Source organism: Canis lupus, chromosome 23 (genome assembly GCF_048164855.1).
Source record: "Canis lupus baileyi chromosome 23, mCanLup2.hap1, whole genome shotgun sequence".
Classification (NCBI taxonomy): Eukaryota; Metazoa; Chordata; class Mammalia; order Carnivora; family Canidae; genus Canis; species Canis lupus.
Window position 1 is genome coordinate 33,391,618 of NC_132860.1, and position 23,522 is coordinate 33,415,139.

The following is a 23,522-nucleotide window of genomic DNA, read 5'->3' on the forward strand; positions in this document are numbered from 1 at the left end:
TGTCTTCATCTTATAACAAAATATGAACCTTAGAACTGGATACCTTGGCCCTTTCTCTTCTTATCCCCTCCCAGTTCACAATGCTTGCATCTCTTAATAGCCAAGCCATTTTCTCTCAGATTTGTAGTTGTTCTCAACACATTCAAGCCTCCTCACAATCTTCCCTATAGCTTTAGTCTTTTTCAGGAAAATTGGCTTAGTCAGCCCACCACAGCCAGTCTGCTTCCTGTCATAATGCCACTTCCCTGGGAAAAAAAGAGAATCTTTGCCTTTCTTGTACTGCATCACTTTGTGGGGTTAAGGCTTGCCACACTTCCTGCAGAAAGTCTGGCAGGTTTTATGAATGTTCACTATGTTTGTGAGAGCACCATCAGCACAGAAAGCCTAACACTCATTTTTAATTACCCTTATTACAGACTATTCTTATAGACTATTGAAGGATGCGATAGAGATTACTGATGCTCACCAATATTCATATCCTCGTTTTCCTGTCCACATAGCTAGATTGTATTTCTCGGCTACCCTCGCATCTAGATATAATCATGTGAGGACATTCTGGCCAATGTAATATGAACAGAAGTGATATTGACCACTTCTAGTCCTATCTTAACATAGATAAACTCCTTAAACAAAATCTTATTCTTCAGGTCTTACTCTTCAGTCAGTGGGTGAATGGAGATGAGTCTAAGGATCTACATAAGAGTGAAGTCACAAAATGGAAGAGGGCTGGGCACTTAAAGGCCTGATTAGAGCCTTTTACCCCATCCAACAACTACATTGACTATGATTTGACACATAAATTTTTATTTCATTCGGTCTTGGGGTTAGAAGAGTAATTTGTAATAGCAGTTAGTTTCTGTTGACTAACACAAATAGTTTAGTGAGAATATGTGATCCTGCCGTCCTCAACTAGACTATGAACTTCTTAAGGGCAAAAGTCATGACTAATTCAATTTTACATGTCAACTCCAAAGACAATCACATATGCTGACAAAGGATGGATAATTGCAATATTTATCTTTTTTTCCAAATTCTCCGTAAAACATACTTCCTCTCAAATGGCACCAAAAGTCCCCTATCTCGTGACAGTTCTTCCTTAAGCATAGTGAAATAAAAATGAGATTTCTAGTATCTGTGTGATATAATGAAGAAAAGGCCAGAGAGACCCACTTTCAAAGACCTGTTTCCCACTTACTAACTTTGAGACCTAGGGTGAGTTATTTTACCTCTGTAAGTCTCGTTTTCTTCATCTGTAGATGCAGATAATAATTACTATGAAAATAGAGATAATGTGCATAGATCATGTAACAGTGCATGGCAAATGTGCTATTCACAAAAATGATACTGGTAATAATTATTTTCATAGTTACAAGGCAAAAATGTATACTTCTACATGGAAACTGTGGAAGAGAGCAGAGTAGTATTCTTTAGTAGAATATTTGGGGAGATAGTTAGCACTCATAAAATTTATTTCATGGAAGGAAAGTTGTACCATCTCTCTGAGGTTTTGGTCATGGTCTAATGCTTGTGGGGACTTAAGCAGCATATGCTTTTGTAGAAGAAAGTTGATGGTAGCTCAAAAGTAGTGCAGGCACCCTAGGGCTTTACGAAGAGCTTAGGCCATTTGTAAGCAGCAGTGACTGACCCAGCCACTGAGAATATGACAGACAGAAAACCAAAGATTTGAAGATTATAAAAACTGAGCGATAACAACAGGAATTCCCTAGTCATTCTTCAAAATTCTGTGGTATTGCATCTATTATTTGTAAGTGGATATTTCTTAGAAAAATAACAGCAAATCCAGCTATTGGTAGTGGGATTTCAAACTGGTTTTCTCCAGAGAGATTTATTCAGAATAAGCCTTTGAATCATTTAAAAGCAAACCGGACAAATCCTCATGTATTCTTCCCCCAGGAAATGACCCCATTTCCAAGGGTAAGATTGGATGATATACTACAGCCAATACTGATTTACTGAAGATGTTATTAAGTCATCTGTCTTTTCTCATAATGATAGAAGAAGTTAGAGTCACATTATGCTACTGAGTCTTCAAAGGAGGCAGAAAAAAATATAATACAGAATTTTAACAGGGGGTAGAAAATTTGAAGTTGACATGAAATTGGCATTCGATGTACTATTTAGAATCCATGTCTTGGTCCACAGGAAAGTATTAGGATTGGTTCCTATGCTGGAGTGTAAGCTTGTAATTTTAAGACAGATCTGGAGAAATCCAGGACAAATAATAATGATAACGATGAATGGCTCCATCATTGCCTGCCTATGGTGGAGAACTTCTCAGTTTAAAAAGCACTTTCACTGGCATTATTTAGTTTAATCCCACAAAAGAAACACTATCAGACATTATGAGCATTCCATAGAATCAATGTCATGCCCATCAAGAATGAGGGTGTGGAGTCCAAAGTATTGAGGGAGGGTACTAAACAGTCTCTCTGGTTTGTTTTCTATGTAGCAGATGCAAACATTGCTAGAGGTGAATCCAGGTGGAGTAAAAGAAGATAAAGATATTTTGGAATACCAGACAATGGCTAATCTTTTGTGGATCAGGCTAGAAATGAGGAGTTCAATTTGGGAAGATTATACATGATACAGTGCTTCGTAAAAAACCTTTGGTTTCAGAGAACTAGAAGACTGGAAAATATAACTTAATGTAGTGTTATCTCATTTTATTGAGAGGAAAGTGAAGATCAGAGAAATTAATGACTTGATTGAGAATAAAAAAGGGAAAGTGGCAAAGTAGGGATAAGAGATCCAGTAAAAAGACCTGTGCCATCTTGTTCCACAAGGGAACTTCCTTAATTTGGAGAGGTGGGGGGGGGGAAATATAAGTGTAGTAAGTCCTCATCTCTCACAGCACAGGTCACTAAATAATCTCTAAAATTTATAACTTGACTTAGCAGTATAATTATTTTATTTAGTCATATGGAATTAATGGCCACAAGAAATAACAAGAGAAATTAATAGAGTTAAAATGGTCTCTTCTAAACAGTTACAACTGAGTATGGGGAGATTAGTTGGGTTTTTTTTGTTTGTTTTTGTTTTGTTGTTTTGTTGTTTTTAGATTATTTAGACCTAAAAAATGAAGAAAAAAATAAAACTTAAATTGCAATACAATAGTGTCCTTTATTAGCTCCAACACTTACCAAGATAACTTTAGAAACATTCCTTAAGCTTGACAAAACTCCCATTAAGAGGAGTTCAACCTGTATAACGGGTTGAATACTGTATTTCTATTTCTATTTTCTTTTTACTCTATCAAATAGTCTTATTGAAAAAAATTATACACAGGACATAAATGCCTTCTGTTGGCATTATAAAGCCTGTGAGATATAATCAAAGCCTGACTAATGTATTTAAAATTCTTAGATAGGTACTACAAAGTGGAAGATGGTTAATAATCAATATAAAGACCCACATCCATTGTAAAAGGCAGAATTAAAAGGCAACTTGTCTATTAACTTCAAAAGGCACTGCAATGGAAGGACAATCCCTTATCTTCTTTCAGCTATCCATGGGGATGGTGACCTACAGTTCTATGTCCTCTGAAGAGCAAAAGAGACATGCATTTCATTGAATTTTTTTTTTTTTTCATTTCATTGAATTTTTACCTTAAGGACTTGTGATGAAGGCTGTGCCCTAAGCATATTGGTTAATATGGAGAAAATGGCATCAATATATAACTCTTTTGGATTCATATCTCAATATTAAAATATTGGTGGCAACCCTAGATCAGAAAGCATGGATGGGGAAAGGATATAAATTCCGGGCAGAATGTCTAAGAGGCCTAAAGGAGTAATAGCTTGACCTTCAGTGATAGGCTGAGTTTTATATTCACTTCACTTAAAAACGACACCTGGTACATTTATAAGTAAAAGACTTTATCATACTAATGGTCCTGAGGGAAGCCATGGAATTACTAAAGCCTTCTTTTCTCCCCTAGAGTAACTGCTAAAAGAGATCCTTTAAGATAGGCACCTGACATTTTTGAACGTCCAATATTGTCTTTGCAATATGTGATGAATTGTATAATCAACCTGAACAAACTCACTAAATATACTGCTGGGCCCAAATTTTTCCTTCTACTTTTGCTTTCCAACCCATCTTCGACTCAATGGAAGACCCAACCATTTTAAATAAATATCTGACCCTACCACTCAACTTCTTCAATCCTGTAGCTGGAGTCACACAGCTCACAGGATAAATTAAAAATTCTTAGTAAGTTATATAAGATCTGTCATCATCTTCTTGGCTCTTCTCCAACTATCCAGACTAACGTTTTGCAACCACTTTTAATGTGCCAGGCACCGGGCTAAGTCCTTTATGTGACTTATAACTTTAAAACTTAACACAATCTTGTGTGAGAAGTACTATTATTATCTACATTTTATGGATGAGAACTGAAGTTCAGAGAGGATGGTTTTACCAAAATTGTAGCTGGTAAGTAGTAAAGCTAGAAGTTTATGATCTATATCTTTTTTCTAGCATGGTTTTCTAAACCTTCACTTAGCATGATTTTGCAACTCCAATCTGCATTATTATTTTCTCTCCATTTAATAGTTTCCTTATTTGTACTGGGAACATAAGCATTGTCTTCTTTTTTTTAAAGATTTTATTTATTTATTTATTTATTTATTTATTTATTTGAGAAAGAGAGCATGAGCAAGAGGGAGAAGGAGAAAGAATCTAAGGCAGACTCCACATTGAACACGGAAACTGACAGGGTCTCCATCCCACAACTGTGAGATTAAGATCTGAGCCAAAACCAAGATTCAGGCACTCAACCTACTACGTTTCCCAGGCATTCTGGTGCATTGTCTTCTAAACAGCAGTATTTAGTAACCAAGTATTTTTATTCCAGGATAAGGCAACTAAATCATTCCTATTTTGGTAGATAATTTGAAGAGAGAATGAAAATAAAAGATTGGAAATAGGGATATAAGGCAAAATTTAGACAGAGTATGAGGAGAGTTTTTCAATGAAGTCTTAAAGAAAGCAAAGGAAAATTAAACCTAGAGTTTTGAACAACATTCCTGAATTCCCTAGGCTGGAGAGAACTGAGTTGGGAGAAAGAGTGAACAAGAGAAATCCTGAAATTTTTTCGAGCAAGTAACAAGTAAATGAGTGTCAATTATTCATTTATTATTATTACTTAAACACATTATTACTACAGTCTTTGTTTGGTATGCTGTTGTTATTCATTTACTTTGACAGACACAGAAAAATTATTCACAAGGACCTCTGCATATTCACGTATCACAATAGTCTCTCTTCATTCTAGTTTTGCCCAGCTTCAAATCCTCCAACTGTGGAGGTTTTAAGGAATACAATTTTTAAGATTTGAGTGGGTGAATGTGCTATATTTGTTGCTTCCTAAAGATTTCTTTGATAGTACTAGCTATTTATGCAACTGCCTCACTTTAGGCATGCATTTTTCTTTCTTCTCTTCTTTAACTCCTACTTATCCATGGAGGCTAACTTAGGTGTGATTTTACCTTCTCTCCTGTGACCCCATACATTCTAGATCAGGTTTTCCTTTTTTGAGTTTTTATGGAAACTGTACTTGTGCCTAGGATGGCATTTCCACATTGAATTGACATTGTCAGGATGAGAAATGTAGCTTTTTCAGTGATAGTCCATGTGTCATAACAAGTAAGAATGTTGGTTCTGGAACCTGTCTAGCTAGCTAGGTTCAAATCCTGGCTTTACCTTTTACTCTTTGAAAGATTATCAACAGATTATGAACTTCCCTGTGCCTCAGTGTCTTGCTCTATAAATGGGAATCATCAGATATCTGCTTCATCAATCGGTTGTGTCCATTTATGTAAAGTGATTTGAAAGACAGCACATGGAAGGTTCTCAGGGTTAAATGAGCTAACCAATTTGACTCTTGATGACAGGAAACTGATTAGCTGCATGACTTCATTCCTTTAGATCTTATTTTCATCTTAAAGTTGAGGGCCTATGAGTTCTGAAAAAGTGAATACCTCTGTTCAAGAAATAAATGAACTGCATTTTTTTATCATGATAAAATGATTTTTATATTTTTTAGTATTTTATCTGAACTCCTTATAGCACTTACCACTTTACACTTTGTAATATAGTTTTCTGCTATTCCTGTTTTATCTTTGTTGAGTAATTTGGCCCTAAACCTTCATTTGTACATTTTTTGTATTTGTGCCTCATGTGTTGCCTAATGCATAGTAGCAATGCAAGTATTTGCTAAATGAAAATATATAAGTAAATCTGCAAGGAATAAAAAAAAAAACTAGTAAGTTTGATATCATATAGGGTTAACTTGAATTCTTCATATTGGGTTCTGTGACCATGAACCATTGTTAATATCCTTGAAAGTAAGGAACTTTATAATTATAAAATATAACTTCATAAATTTCTATTACAACTACAGGCACTATAAAAATCAAAATATATTTCCACGCTCTAAAATCTTAATTTAACAGAACGGTTAAGCACTCAGTGAGTATTTATAGACTTCATTGCCTTATGGTAGAGATTTGGTGGTAAATATTCAGGATTAGACATTTGCTCTCAAGGAACTTACAAGTGTTTGATGTCATTCTTCTTTCTTAAGCACATTTTAAATATATTTTATGATCCATCAAATGAGCTTATTCTAATAGCAAATGATATATTCTGCTTGCCTGTATACAATATATTTCATCAACTATATCCCACAGAGAAGAGCTTCCTTTTATTTTTTTCTTTTTCATTTTTTTCCCCAGTGCCCTAAATATCAGAAACCTAATGTTTTATCAGATATTTGGGGGAAAAAATGTACAGACATGCTTGGTTATAAAATTAAATTATTATTTAATTAAAATTAAAAGAATTTAAACCTATTAAAACTTCTAATGAGATCTAATATTTTCTTTTTCCATTTAGCAAATCAGAGAACTCATTGCTTGAAACAAAGCTTATTCCCCTTTTAATAATTATAGCCATTTATTTATGTAAGTTAGCTCTTAAACTTGTGAAGCTCCAAAAGACACCCTGGACTCAGCCAGAGAATTCTAAGTAACTATTTCTAAGCTCTTGCTTCTTGAACTCTGCTTTCTTTTATTTCAGATCATTGCTTTCTTCACTAAATGCTCCATAAATGGTTTTGAAAAATGAAGGGACAAATTGGTAACAGATTTTCACACCCAAGCCTCTAATCCCCATAATACCTTTGCCAATCTTATTCTATTTGCCTGCAAACCATTTCCTCCTGTTCTTGGTTTGCTGCTTGGAAAATATTGACTACCTTCTAAGGCAATGTCCTATAGGCCCATTCTGGAGAATGTCTCTGACATCTCCACACCAAAATCAAGTTAGTTCCTTACATCATCTAACATCATGATGACATGATGACATTTCAAATATTGAATAAAGCTTCTCAGATATTATCTCATTTCATCTATATAAATAAGAAACATAAAATATGCACTATTACAATCACAAATTTGTGACTAAATAAACAGTGGCTAAGAAATGTTAGTTAATGTGCTTAAGTTCACTATGTAGAGAAACTAGAATTTAGTCTAGGTCTTCAACCCTGAGTTCATAGCCACCAACCTATATGAAATGTTACTAAAGCAAACTAACCCAAAGTTTGTTAATTATCTATGTCATGCTCATTCTCCAAGTAGGTAGTGAAGTCCTTGAGGAAATGGACCTATTATCATAAATAGAATATATAGGATATTATTAGATTCTTAGTGCTTCAAACTTAAGAGGGGTTTAATAAGTATTTGATGGATGAATTGATGAGTTGGTAGAGGAGAGATAGATGAAAGTAAGAATAGGAAGATTAAAAAATGGACAAATGATTGAATGACCAGAGTAAGTGAAAAGACATAATCCTAGGGACTGATTTGTGGTCTGACATGGAGAGAATACAGAATTCTTGAGTCTGCTTCCCCATTCTTTGCCCTAACTTGTTCTGCCTGTAGAACTATGTATAAATGCTAATGTATCTTATTTTTTCCCTACTGTTGTTAATATATATATAAATTTTCACCTCTGGGAGTGCTTATAGAAAGCATTGCTGTCATCTGAGGAGTGATTTAATTTCTCATACATCCGTCCAGATGATGTATATAACATTTCATGAGATGGTATTTCCCCAAAAAGTTGGTTTGTTACCCATATAGGAGATGACCAGCAAACGGTTGTGATATGACTAAATGAATCAATCAAAAATGAATGCATAAAGGAAATCAGTTAATAATCAATCACCTAATCAATGTCTGAGTGTAGAAATTATACATTAATTTACTAATTCATGTTTATTTCACACTGTAGCTAAGGGAGCTAACATTTACCGAAACAGGACTGTATGACAGATACTGTGGTGTGCTCTTACACACAATGAGTCATATAATCTTCATAATAGCCATGCAAAATCTATGTTTTCATTTCCCGTCTCAGTCATTTGTAAAAAAAAGGCTGAGAGGGGTTAAGTTTGATGAAGTAAGATTCCAAGCATCTATGAAGTGGCGGAGATCAGACTCAAACCATGTCATTTTGATTCTTCATTACCTGCTCTTTTCTTTGTAAAAGAAATGTAGAATGACCTTGAAAGTTAAATAAATTTGGTTTACAATGTTTAAACTAGTAATGCCCAGTTTTCTGATGACACTGAGTTTTACTGGTCAGATAAATTACTGGAGTTACCAATACTCATCCTAGAAAAAAAAATATTAAAATTATGGGAAAGACTGAATACTCAATTACACAGAGCATGCCCCATCAAATTAGCCTCAGTTGCCTTCTAAAAAGCTGTGGTGAAATAGAGCCAAGGGCTTCCCCTAAATAACTAAGAGCCAACTATCTTCCACTCCTGGCCTCTTACCACCTTTTCCATACCTAGAATGATAATCACATATTTATGTAGGGCCTTTTACAGATCAACATATTTTTCAAAAGGTGATTAATTCTGGAGAAGCTTTCTTGTGTTTACTAACTTAGCATACTCTCCAAAAGTTTAATTGCACCTGGGGAATGTACATTTCCTCAGGACAACTCTATACACCTGCTGTATCCTAAGCTGAAAACTCAGTAGTTTTTTTTTTTTTTTTCCTCTTAGTAGCTATTTTTCCCAGCTTTATTGAATCAGAGTTGACAAATAAAAATTGCACAAATTTAAGGTATATGATATTTTGATATCTGTATCCATAGTAAAATAAACACAATTAACCTCATTAATGTATCTATCTCCTCACATAGTACCTTTTTCTGTGTGTTGTGAGAACACTTAAAATCTAGCCTTTCATAAATGTCAAACATATACTACAGTATTGTAACTACAGTCAACCATGTTGTAAACAAGATCTCCAGAACTTATTCATCCTGAGTAACTGAAAACTTTACCCTTTGGCTAACATCTCCCCATTTTCTCCAATCTCTGACAACTCCCATTCTGTTCTCTGCTTTTATGAAATAGATTGTTTTAGGTTCCATATGTAAGTGAGATCATTTGGTATTTGTCTTTCTGCCTCTGGCTTATTTCACTTAGCAAAATGTCCTTTACCTTTATCCATACTATAGTGAATATCAGGATCTCCTTCTTTTTTAAGGCTGAATAATATACAATATATATACCACATTTTTGAAATCTCTTCATCTATCAACAGATACTTAAGTTGTTTCTCTATCTTGGCTCCTATGAATAATGGTATGATGAACATGGGGGTGCAAATGTCTCCTTGAGATACTGATTTCATTTCCTTTAAATATATTCCTAGTAGTGGGAATTTTATTTTTAATAGTAGCTCTATTTTTAATTTTTTGAGAAATCTTCATACTGTTGACCATGGTAACAAATGTGAAGTAATATCCCATTGCAGTTTCAATTTGCATTTTTCTCGTGATTAGTTATGTTGAGCATATTTCATATACCTGTTGATCATGTGTTTGTTTTCTTTGGAGAAATATCTAATCAGGTCCTTTATCCAATTTTTAATCAGATTATTTGTTTTTTTGGTATTGAGTTGTTTGACTTCCTTATCTATTTTGGGTATTAATCCCTTACTGTATATGTGATTTGCAAATATTTTCTCCAATTCATAGGTTGTCTCTCCCAATTCCACAAGTTGATGTTTCCTTTGCTATGAGAACTTACTGGTTTTAGAAACATGTTAAACTCAAAGGCCTAGGGAGATTGAGGGGGAAAAAATAAAAGAATTATGGATTCAGACTTAAAGGTAATAATTTAGATCTTTAGAGAGAATGAAATAGTCCTAAATTATTTATTTTCTTACATAAAAATTCTAATTCACTATTCATAAGAAAAAATTAGATTATTTATAATATTAGATTACATATGAAATGATTGTTGTAATAAAGCAATTTTAATGGTAAGAAATCAGAAATAATTATAAGAAGACAATATATAGATTAAGTATTTATACTCAGTTAATTACTGTAGTTGTATATTTACATTTAAAATGAACTTTCTGGCAGCCAAGTTAACAAAGGAAGACATTTGTCGGGTTCACAGCCTTTACTGGCAAAAGAAAGTAAAAGGATCATCAGAAGAGGCAATTTCTTTCTGGGCTCTATCCTAGGAGGATTTATCCCTGAGCAAAAGTCAACAATGAAATGGAGGAACATGGGTTATGGATCACAGTCATCAATGGGGTCTTCTCTATGTAAACCTAGATAGGTTATTTAACACTGCTAAGATTTAACTCAGTGAAAGAAATTTGTGTTTAACATTTATTTTTTTTAATATTTTATTTATTTGGCAGAGAGTGAGAGAAAGAGAGAGAGCACAAGCAAGGGGAGCAGCAGGCAAAGGGAAAGGGAGAAGCAGGGTCTCCAGTGAGCAGGGAGCCCAACACAGGGCTCAGTTGTAGGATCCTGGGATCATGACCTGAGCTGAAGGCAGACACTTAACCGACTGAGCCACCCAGATGCCCCTGTGTTTAACATTTAATTAATTCAGAAAAATATATAAACTACTTTTGAAAAGAGAAAGAACAATAACAAAATAATTCCATGTATACCCATATTTAGAAACAAAATGTCACAATACCACAGGAGACCCCTGGATGTCTCTCTCTTAAGACCCATTCCCTTCTCTCCACTCAATCTCAGAAAAAATTAAACTCCTAAACTTTTAGAGTAGCCATTCCCTTACTGCATTTTATAGTTTTCCTATATACAATGTGATGTGTATCCCTGAATAAGATATTATTTAATTATTCATGCTTTTGAAATTCATGTACGTGTATCATACTGGATGCATTTTTTCTGCAAATTGCTTTTTTTCACCAACTTTATGTTTGTGATTCATCCCTCTGAATATATTTAAGTATAGTTCAGTGATTTTCATTACTGTGCAATATTCTCTTATATAACTATAATAAGATAATTTGACAATTATGATAGCTATTTATGACAATAGCTATTTGGGTCTTTTCCCCCAGTTTTGTTTTGTTTTGCTATTACAAACAAGGTTTCTATGAACATTTTTTTTCTATGTCTCCTATATGTATGAGAGTGTCTCTAGGATAAACTCTTAGGATGGCTATTGCTGGGAAACCAAAAATAAAAGTATATAGAGCCTACTGCCCTCAGTCTAGTCAGATGGACATTGTGTTCATATTAAATTAATCATAATCCTTGATTAATGAAACACCCATAAAAATGGTCCATGCAAGCATCCACATTTTTTACTTCCCCAGTTAATGTCAATTGTTTTCCAAAATGGTACTGCTATTTACATTTTGCCACCAGATTCAATTGCTCTACAGTCCAGCCAACCGTTAGATATTTTAATTTCTCTAAATCTGGTGGATGAGATATGTAATCTCATTGTCATAATAATGATTCATCTTATTTCTAGTGAAGTTGAGCATATTTTAATAAGTTTATTGCCTAGCCACAATTCTTACCTTCATGTTTAATGCTCAGTGAAACATTTCATACATGTTTGTTAAAATGATGAAAATAGATACATACCAAAATATCCAGCACAAATCTTGGTACAGACCTGGCATTTCATACAGGTCAATAGCCATACTTAGCTCTCACCCTTCTCATAAATAAGAACTACATCATAAAATGAGGAATAAAATCTTCCCCTAATTTTTAAATAACATTTTATTTTTAAGTAATCTCAATACCCAATGTGAGACTCAAATTCACTATTCCAAGATCCAGTGTCGCACACTCCTCTGATTGATCCAGCCAGGTGCCCCTTCCTCTAATGTATTTAAAACATACCAAAATTTGCTCAGATAAATGCTTCTTAGGCATGTGTGCATGTGCATGTGTGCACACAAACAAACATTTTTACCCAATTACCAGAGGCATTTCTGTAAGAACCTAAAGTTAAACTATCCTATTGTATTCATGTTTTGCACTCCAAATAAACAAAGAAAACACAAAAGATTAAATAAATAAAAATCTGGCACATGAGAAAGGTATGCCAAAAAGAAGTGTCAGATACTGTAGCAGTCTTTGTCTGTTTTTTTAGCAATCCTCATTTGGGTACACTGTAATCCCAAGTCACAATGTAGACACTCTAAATGAGAGTACATGTGATAAAAATCCAATGTAATGTAAATTTCAAAAGTTAGAAATATGTATATTATGATAAACTCATATGTTTTAGTAAAAAAATTACCAATGCTGTACAACTTTCTAGATTCTGTGGGTATAGCAACCTCTTTTTATAATAGTTAATATATACAAAATGAGCTTCCAGGAAATCAGCAGGGACTCTTACCAGTTCCCAAAGTTTTGGAGGGATTCCAAATGCAACGTAGCCATTTTTAGGAATCTGGAACTAAATCTAAAAAGTAGAGATGATAACATCTTCCTTAAAGTAACATTTCTAGGATTAGAGAGTATGTGTATAAACTGGCTGAAAGATAGAAGACTCAACAATAACTAGTAATTATCTATCCAACAATTTAAAAAAAATTCTACAAGTATTTATTGAAAACCTAACATGCTGGCACTGTGCTAGGAACTGGAATATATGTATTATAGGAGGAAATAAACTAAAATAAATACACATAACGAAACAGAAGCCCTTTGTGGTACTATTAAAATTACTAGCCTTCTCTTAAACCTTTCAACAGAAAAGCTGATTTGAATATTGGTAGAATAGTCTAGTTATCATAAAACACACTATAACAAATGTTTTGTTTTGTTTTGTTTTGTTTACTTTCTTTTCATTTTACTTTTTTACTTTCTTTTCATTAACTATATTTTAGGTGGGTAAATCCTTGTTATGGGGGCTGTCTTCTGCATTGCAGTTGTTTAGAGGCATTCTCAGCTTCTGTCCACTACATATCAGTGGCACCCTTCCTTCCTCACCACCCAGTGTTGAGACAATAAAAAGTGTCACCAGGGGGCAGCCTCAGTAGCTCAGCAGTTTAGCGCCACTTTCAGCCCAGGGCTTGATCCTGGAGACTCAAGATCAAGTCCCACATCAGGCTCCCTGCATGGAGCCTGCTTCTCCCTCTGCTTGTGTCTCTGCCCGCCCCTCCCCCCCCCCCCCCCCCCGTCTCTCATGAATAAATAAATAAAATCTTTAAAAAAAAAGTGTCAACGGGGTGCTTGGGTGGCTCAGTCCGTTAAGCAATTGATTCTTGATTTCAGCTCAAGTCATGATCTCAAGTCATGATCTCAGGGTTGTGAGATCAAGCCCTACTTCAGGATTTGTGCTGGGCATGGAGCCTGCTTGAGATTCTCTCTCGGAAATAAATACATAAAATCTTAAAAACATGTCATCACTCATGACCAAAATTTCCTACAGGACAAAGATCATCCCCAGTTGAGAATCACTGTGTTAGAATAAGAGACTTATGAGAGAAAAGAGACCTAAGATTGAAATCTGGCTTTACCAATGACTATTTCTGCATTTATTTAACCAATGTAGAATTTAGAAAACAAAGCATATAGTAATAAGGCCATTCTAGTGGGGTTTCTTAGAAATTTAGCTATTACACTAAACAGGATTTATTTTAAGTATTAGATGAAAGTAACATAGAATAAGTAAAAATCCTAGTTCCCAGTTCTAAAAGCTATATAACTCATAGTTGAGTGACACAAATACTACATACTGTATGCTGCTGGCAAGCTCACTAACTCTGCATTCTTCTCAATGATTCAGTTTTCTCATCTGCAAAATGAAAGGTGATTCCTCACTTCCCAAGGTTTGGTAGAGTACCCAGATAAGGATTTGCGCTAGTCCATATATTCCCTTTTTTGTCATCCTTTAACATACAATATTATAATTGTTTATTATTATTATTACTATAAATTATTATTGAAAATCTATATATTAAAAATTATTCAAATATGTTGGTTCATTTTTCTCTTATCCTTTCTCCTGTCTCTTTTCTTCCTTCCTTTTTTTTTTGTTTTTGTTTTCTTTTTTTACTACCAATATAACCAGAAGCCACAAAAAGATAGAAGTTGTGTAAACAGCCACAATTTCTTATCATTTTAGGGGCTTCTACCCTTAATAAAACCCTTCCCACAGGTATGCAATAATAAATGGAATTCACATAACAACATAGAAATTTTTATCTGAATATTAAAAAAATTCAAATTAAAATATCTCTAGGAAAGGAAGCACTCAGTTTGCTCTTTTGAAAATTGTACTTAATTATATCTACTTCACAGGATTGTTGTGCCAGTAAAATGAGGTTTTTGTTTGTTTTGTTTTAATTAAAATCTCTATAAAAATGCAAGGAATATGTTTTGCTTAAATTTTTAATCAAGTGCAAGGGACTGATATAAATCTCTCAATAACCAATTTATCCCAGGAAATCATGAAATCTTCCTCTTGCCTCTCACTGAGGACACAATACTCCATTCAAAACATTTTTGGCAGGTGGTAATTTAATCAGTTATCAACAATCCTTATATAAGGTTGAGGAAAAGTCTAAAATCCATGACTGGAGCAGCAACAACATCCCAAGACCAATTCTGATCCCCTTGCTACTGTACCTAACTTTGTATTACTATAAAAATTTAGAAGGATCAAGGCTTCTAAATGAAACTTTTAATTTTTTTTTTTTTTATTTATGATAGGCACACAGTGAGAGAGAGAGAGGCAGAGACACAGGCAGAGGGAGAAGCAGGCTCCATGCACCGGGAGCCCAATGTGGGACTCGATCCCGGTCCCCAGGATCACGCCCTGGGCCAAAGGCAGGCGCCGAACTGCTGCACCACCCAGGGATCCCTAAATGAAACTTCTAAATTAGATGACTTCAACACAGACACCGGGTAAAGGAGGGAGCTTAGGACCTGGAATCGGAGGAATTTGTTGGCAACCCAGCACTGCGACTTACTAGCTATGCAGTTCTGACCAGATGGTACAACTTTCTGAGTCTCACTTTCCTCATGTGTAAAATGGACATGATAATACATTGCTGGTAAGGGATAAAGCTAATGTAAGTGAACATTCAAAGTAATCTGAAAGGTGGGCGAAATCTCATCACAGAAAACAAATGGGTCAAGAATGAACATTTGAAAGCATTTAATATGTTGGTTTATTTCATTTTGAGAATTTTTTCTTCAGGATAGAAAGAATGTTAAGATTGAATCGAATTCCTATACTTCTGTTTATAAGAGAGAAAAAGACAATAGAGGAAAGGAGAGATTATAGGCTGTTACCAAGTTTCATGAGCAAACTGTGTGGAAAACGAAGAGCTTCTCTTTGAAGGAAAGGGAAAAAAATTATATTCTCCAAAAATACTTGTACCTATCTTGAGATAATTACAACTTCAGAGAATTAGAAGCGTTAGAGGTACCTACAGCCATACATAACCTCCAGAAAATGATTCATCTTTAGTCAGACCTGCCTTTCTCCTAGTCTGCCTGATTAACTATAAATTTTTTTATCTAAGGAAAACCATGATCAACTCAGGTAGAGGCATGAGAAATTAATTCCATTATGTCCTTTCAGAAGAGTAGAATATTTGTGGAAGAGGGTCTCTGTCTTTCAAATCCCTAAAGCAAAGTGAACAGGTTGGTGATTTTCAGAGTTGCTAAATCAAATTCATAAATTATTTAAGAGAAAGCAGTCTCTATGGAATTAGAGATTTTCAGTCTCAGCTCTTCCATTAAAAAAAAAAAAAAAAAAAAACAAAGCAAAAACAAAGCAAAACAAAACAAAATAAAAGGGATTATTAAAACCACTTAGCCCTCCATAGTGGGTTGAATACTATTCCCCCCAAATTTGTGTCTACCCAGGACAACAGAATTTGACCTTATTTGGAAATAGGGTCTTTGATAATGCAATTAGCTATGGATATTAAGATGATGTCATCCTGGGTGAGCCCTAAATCCAATGACTAGTATCCTTATAAGAAGAGGAGAGGACACAGAGAGACACAGAGAAAGAGAAGGCCTTGGGAATACATGGCAAATACTGAGATAATGTACATAAAAGCCAAGAAATACCAAAGATGGCTGACAACTGCCAGCACTTAAGGAGAAAAGCACAAGGTCATTTCTCTCTCAGAGCCTCCAGAAGGGATGAATCTTGCCAACACATTAATTTCAGGTTTCTGGCCTCCTGAACTGTGAAACCATAAATTTTTGTTGTTTTAAGACACCAAGTTTTTGTTATTTTGTCATGGAAGCCCTAGAGGAAACTGATACACCTTACCATATTTTTATTGCCTCAGTGGTGATATGCTGGTATATAGGACTATAAATTTATCTAATATTAGTATACAAACTACACTGTATTTAGGCTAGGATAATAATAGTCAAAAGACACAGATACATATGTGTCAGGAAGTAGAACTGAAAAACAGCCTGAAAGGCATTACAATGGTGCCTTCCCTCCATAATACCTGTAGCATTAAGGGGAAGTGGGTGGAGGTAGGTCCTGGGGCAGACAAGGAAAGCTCCCAAAAAAGAGAGAACTGGGCTGAGTATTATAGCAGAGGAGAGGGATCAGCCTGGTAAGTAAGGGCCTTGGAGAACAAAAGACTTCATACAGCTTGGTATTTCTCTAGAAATGCAGGCAGGGGTGAATTGTGAGTCCACATTTTTTTTTCTGAAACAGTGCGCTTCAGTTTCCTCATCTGTAAAATTTGTAGAATTGACCAAAGTCATAATCTTGCCTTCAACTCCGAGGTTCTGAGAATCTAGGAATATTTAAGTCCTTGAAAGCTGTTGTAACTTTGCCTTTCACTCCCAGGATAACTAAATAACAGTGCCGCTATTTAATCAGCAATAATCATCACATAAATAAGTGATATTGAAAGGTATATGTAGTTAAGTGGTTGATTAACCAAATTAATTAATTAAGTTTTTTAAAATTTTAATTCCAGTACTGTTCACATACAGTGTTATATTAGTTTCAGGTGTACAATATAGTGATTCAACAATTCTACACATTACTCAGTGCTCATCATAATAAGTATACTCTTTAATCCTCATCACCTACTTCACCCATCCTCTGTCAACCATGATTAACCAAATTTACAATGCACTGTTACAAAGCTCTTTATCAAAATTATTGGTTTAAGGAAACCAAGAACTCCATTATATCCCTCTACATGAGTTTGTGTCTTAGTGAAAGATCATCCAACTAAGAAGCACATTTTATTTCTGTTTATGGACCTTTATCAGGCTTCAGGCACATTGTACAAGTCAGCATGAGCAGACTGACCATGTGAGGTCAACTTGAAATGAAAGATTTAAAAGGCCTTTAATGTAACTGAGGTGAAATCTAATCCGTCCCTTCCCTCCCATCAACATGCACACATATGTAGGAGAAATGTCTTCAACTGGTCATTTTGGATTATCTTTCCCAAGTTCAAATTTTGGTTTGTAAAGGAAGGTATTGCAAAACTTGCTGTAGTTTCAAAAAAAAAAAAAAAAAAAAAAAACTACAACTGAAAAACCTTAACTCCAATATAGTCTCTGCCATTTATTAGTATGTTCCCTTAGAGAAAGTACATAACTTTTTTCAATATCAGGTTCTCAGCTATAAAATGGGAATGATTATACACTACCTTGAATAGTGAGCACAAGGATTTATGAAATTACATATCTCATCCATTTACTACAGTAATTCATAATATATTTGAAGGTAAAGGTACCTTTGAATTAGCTTCATCAATTAGGTCTAATGGAGAATCTAATATATATGTACATATTTTTTAATCCTGAGATCTTGGATAATTTGTTATAACACATATTAAAGAGAAAATTTTAAGGTCTGAAGTACACTCCATACACTGAAATGATTTAATTTAAGCTAGCTTTCTATGGAGATTTATACAAAATTATTCATAATTCATTTCTACACAGCGGCATGTGAGGGTCATGTTGGAATTTTTCCAATAATTTGAAGCTGTATACAACTTCAGACCTATTAACAAGGTAACCAATCACAACTAAAAGTACATTTCAACCTAAGAGGGGTGATCCTCCATGATTTAGAATAACTCATGAAAATTTTACATCAGTGGTCAGTTATTTAGTAATGAAGGCTTTTTTAAAATGGCAGCCCAAGGAGCGCAGAACACTGGTCTTTGAATCATATAGAATTGACTTCCCATTCCAACTCTGTCACAATTTATAAGAAGAGAAAGTTAACCTTTTTGCTAATATAAAAGTAGTAATGACCACTGTACTACTGCATATAGTTAATTTGATCATAAAATGAGATAATACATGTGATTAACACAGAGCTAAAATCTTAGATATAGGAAGTATCAGAATAACCCTTTTTTTTTTTTTTTGGTCTTTATTATATAATTATTTGGGTGCAAACATTTTGCAAAACTGGTTTTTCAGTCATTTTCTTATCTAATACTTACCAAAAATTGCTGCAGCTTCTGACTATCCTCCTCCCCACAACACCCCTATACAACACACTGAATAATAAAAACCAGATAGACAACAACCACAGCTAAAGAGACAACAACAAAACCTCAAAACATCACTGGAGTTCCTCTGATAGTTTGAAGGCTACTGCTTTTTTTTGAGAGAGACCTAGAACTTCAGCTTTAACTGTCCAATTTGATGGTATTCCTATTATCATTATTGTTATTACTATATAAGTATAATTCACATGCAATATTACATTAATTTCATGTGTAAAATATATTGATTCAACAATTCTATACATTACTCAGTACGTATCTTGATAAGTATAGTCACATCTGTCACCATACAATGTTATTACAACATTAACTATTATTAACTATATTCCCTATGTTGTACTTTTCTTCTCTGTGGCTTATATATTTTATTACTGGAAGTTTGTACCTCTTAATGCTCTTGATCTATTTTGCCCATGCCCTCACTCACATCCCCTGGGCAACCACTAGTTTGTTCTCTGATTTTAAGAGCCTGTTTTTTTGTTTGTTCATTAATTTGTTTTTGTTTTTGTTTTTGTTTTGATTCCACATATAAATGAGGTCATATGGTATTTGTTTTTCTCTGTAGGACTTATTTCACTTAGCATAATACCCTCTAGGTTCATCCATGTTTCTGCAAATGGCAAGATCTCATTCTTTAAAAGCCAGGATATGCATGTACACATGCCACCTTAATCGTTTTATGGACATAAGCTTGTATATTTAAATAGATAAAAAAATAGTAACTTTGGACACCACATTATTGACTTATTTTTACAGTCAAATTGCCTAACACAATTGCTTATTCTTCTCTTCACATTTTATTACAGAGACCTGGACAGTCTATTCTGTTATATCCTTTGCAGAGTAGAGTACTCAGTTGATGGTAAATAGTAAACACAGTAGATTACATCCTACACTTTTTATGTCTAAAAGTATCTTGTGACTCCTCAAATCAACCAAACAAAATGCACAATTTATAGTGACATAGAGTTACCATTTATATTCTAAAGTTCGGAACATTTTTTTTCTTGGCAAAGCAGCACTTTATTTTTACCATCCTTCTGGTATTTGGGTTTTTATAAATCTCACACAAAACTAAACACCAAGCATGCTGTGCATAGCAAGAATATGATTAGTATTAAATACATGTATGCATACATATACACACATATTAAATGTCCTTGAAAACTGACATAGCAGCATCGCTTATCTGGGGAAAACCTCTAGCACTTTGTAAGAGTTATATGTGATGATGGGATTATATAAAATACATGTGGCTTTTTTTCATTATTCATATATTATTAAAAAATGACATTATTGCAGTTGCCTAAGGATTTTGCCTCAGTGCCACTAACCTTGTCCTTAAAGATCAGGAGCCCAGAGGTAAAATGTAATCTTTTCAGATAGAAGAATCCAAAGTCTAGACCCAAAATATTTACTTATTAATTCAGCACAGGTACAGTGTGACAATGGATGGTACTTTCTCTGATCTCATTACTGCTTCTATAGAACCGAGTGCCAATCAGTCAGAGAAAATCTTCCTTATTTGTTGCATTTATGTCCCCAAGATACCCATTTACTAGAATGAGATAAATAATGACCAATAAAAACATAGGTCTCTGAAGGTTATTTTTTTAAAGTAACTTTAAAGAAAAGGATACATAATGTTTGGGCACAAATTTAATGTATTATTATTTAAAAGAAAAAGATTATAGGATCTGGCACTTGCTACACATTGGGCTTGATTCTTGAGTCCATCAGAGTAGAGGAAGTTGGGCATGCTCTATAAACCCTGATTCAAATCCTTATTTAGGAAAATGGATGCAATAATAGTTTAGAAGTAGATTATCCTGACAGTGACCTTGGATGAATGAATTAATAAAGCAGCTGATACAGAGCCTTTCCCTCTTTGAGTCTCCTTGGGACAATCTTAAACTTGACTGTGGCAGTTATTTGGAGAGAAGGAGCATTGGGCCTGGGATACGAAGATGCTGGGAAAAATTATTTTTCCTTATCATTTAATCTTGTCTAACCTAAGCAATTCACTTAATCTCTCTGAACTATAGTTTATATATTATAATAATGAAAAAACAATATCTAGTATAACTACTTCGATCGCTTACTGAAGCTGCATTAGAAACTAGATATCAAAATACTTTGTAAACTATGGAAAATCATTTAAATAAAGTAGCTCAGGAAGTTTACTTGGAGGGATTTCCAGAGTGGAAAGAAAGAAAGAAAGAAAGAAAGAAAGAAAGAAAGAAAGAAAGAAAAAAAGAAGAAGAAGGAGGAGGAGGAGGAGGAGGAGGAGGAGGAGGAGGAGAAGGAGAAGGAGAAGGAGAAGGAGAAGGAGAAGAAAAAGAAGAGGAAGGAGAAGGAGAAGAGGAAGGAGAAGAAGAAGGAGGAGAAGAAGAAGAAGAAGAAGAAGAAGAAGAAGAAGAAGAAGAAGAAGAAGAAGAAGAAGAAGAAGAAGAAGGAGAAGAAGAAAACACAAGATGTTTGGAAATATGTATAAGACAATTGCATTTTAAAAAAATAATGACAAAATCCATATACAACATGTAGGGGTTTGTGTGTCTGTGTGCCTGTGTGTGTGTGATATATATCTTGGTGATTATATCAGCATGGATAAATATCAACATCACTTACATGACACAGTATTGGGGTAGTAGAGGAAAAAGAAAGGTTGGCAGTGGATCAGCAAATCAATAAACTTATAAAAAAACTTTAAGAAAACAAAGAAAAAATAAAGATACCTACATCCAAGATAACTATATCTATATGATATAATCTGTGTAAATTTATAGTGTCTAAATATTTGTGTGCATGGTATAGACATGGGCTGAACTATATAAAGATGATCACAAAATATTAATGATAAGCATCGCAGAGTAAAACCCAGTGAAGAAAGATGTTTCTACTTTATTCCTAAACATGGCTTGTATTGTTTTATGCTTATTCAGGGAGCACACATTATTTATGAAATCTGAGATACACATATATTTTCATCTCAAAAAATAAAACAAAATTACTGACCTAATCCAAAGAAATATTACACTTTACACTCAGGATTTTTAATCTGTGTGCACACATTTCCCCTCTTTTCCCCATTGCAGACATTACTAGTTGATCATGGCATCCTTTTTATCAAGGCTAGATACAGCCCCATAATTCTTCACAAAATGCAACAGGAGCCAGTACTAAATGAGAGAGATAATCACATTAGATTACATTACCTTGCCATGAAGGCATCAAGTCACTTCCTTGAAGGTTAAATGGATGGATTTTCATCTCTGCATATGCATTGCATTAGCAGCATTTTAGCCAAAAGTTTACAAAATAATGAATATTATCTAAATATAATAATTATAATTTGAATTTTATGAGGGTACAAAATACAGGTATTAGGAAATGATTAAATAGCAAAAAAATAATAATAATGTTCATATATGCCAATGATTCCATCAGGGAAAAATGTCAAGGACAATAAAATAATATTTTAGGTTTCCAAAGTAGAGAGAAAGATTGAACACATATCTCAAAATTGTGTGGCCATTCTCCTATTACTAGGGGAGAAACAATAGGACATTTACTTACTTGCAAACTGTATTATGGCCTCAGCAAGATAATTTGAAGATGGATTTCAGCCTGGTTTGCCCTTTAAATTCATGATGATTTTCCGGAAATAATTTTATGTCAGACTCATATTCCTCATCTGTGAAATGGAACTAGAGCAATCCCTCATCTCACACCAAAGACTGGACAGATCTAAAAGCACTCTGCTAACAATTAAGAGGGATACAAATGTGAATAATTGCGACATTAGAGGGATATTAAGCCCATTATTTATATGAGAAAAATGATATGCTAGTTTTGAACAAAACTTAGTAAAGCAGTAGATGATTTTCTGAAGAAAAAGTTTCTGTATTGATGAATGATTTACTTTTGTTATTTTAGTTTAAGCATCCCTTAAGTCTTTAAAATGATACTTGATTACGGATGATAGCAATTGCCTCTTATAACTGCAATGAATGCTTGTTGTGTCAAATTATGTGTTGTGGGGGAAGACTAAAGATCTTTAAATTCTTGTTTTATTGGTCTTTTTAAGGAAAAATTCAACATTTTGGAGACTTCTTTTACTCTGTCTCAAGGGGAAAAACATTAAAAAGCATGACATAAAATGATTAATAATGCAACCTACTTAGGTAGTTATAAAAAATTGACTAATTTCATTACAGCTCCATAAATTCCCTCCCACCACTAAGCATTGTCTGCTCAGCCACTGTATACCAACATTTTGCTAAGTGCTACAGGGTACACTGTGGGAGGGACAAAAATACTCAAAAGAAGTTGAATTTGAGACAGTCTGTAAATGTCTCCATAAAGATTAAATACAATCTAGGGGTTCAGATTTTAGTTATGTCTAACATACAACTATGTGTTAAGAAGTTGCCTTTCACTAAGAATTGTGCTAGACATTTATAATACTTACCTTCCCCAATAAGGAAGAAACACAGATGTGGGGGGAAATAATTGTTAGGATGGCACAGGATGCTATCAAAGAAGGAATCACAAGGTCTATGAAAATACAGAAAACCCCCCTCCAGCACTCCCCAAGACACACATCATCCCTATTTATCCAGATTAAAAAAA

The 23,522-nt window shown here is 34.2% G+C and overlaps 1 protein-coding gene and 1 pseudogene across 2 annotated transcripts in view; both read right to left on the reverse strand.

Moving 5' to 3' along the window:
- Positions 1–23,522, reverse strand: part of TENM4 (teneurin transmembrane protein 4) — a 2,813,748-nt gene that overhangs the window by 1,891,747 nt on the left and 898,479 nt on the right. The gene's annotated exons all lie outside the window — the stretch shown is intronic.
- On the reverse strand, positions 30–476 carry LOC140615332 (large ribosomal subunit protein eL42-like; annotated as a pseudogene).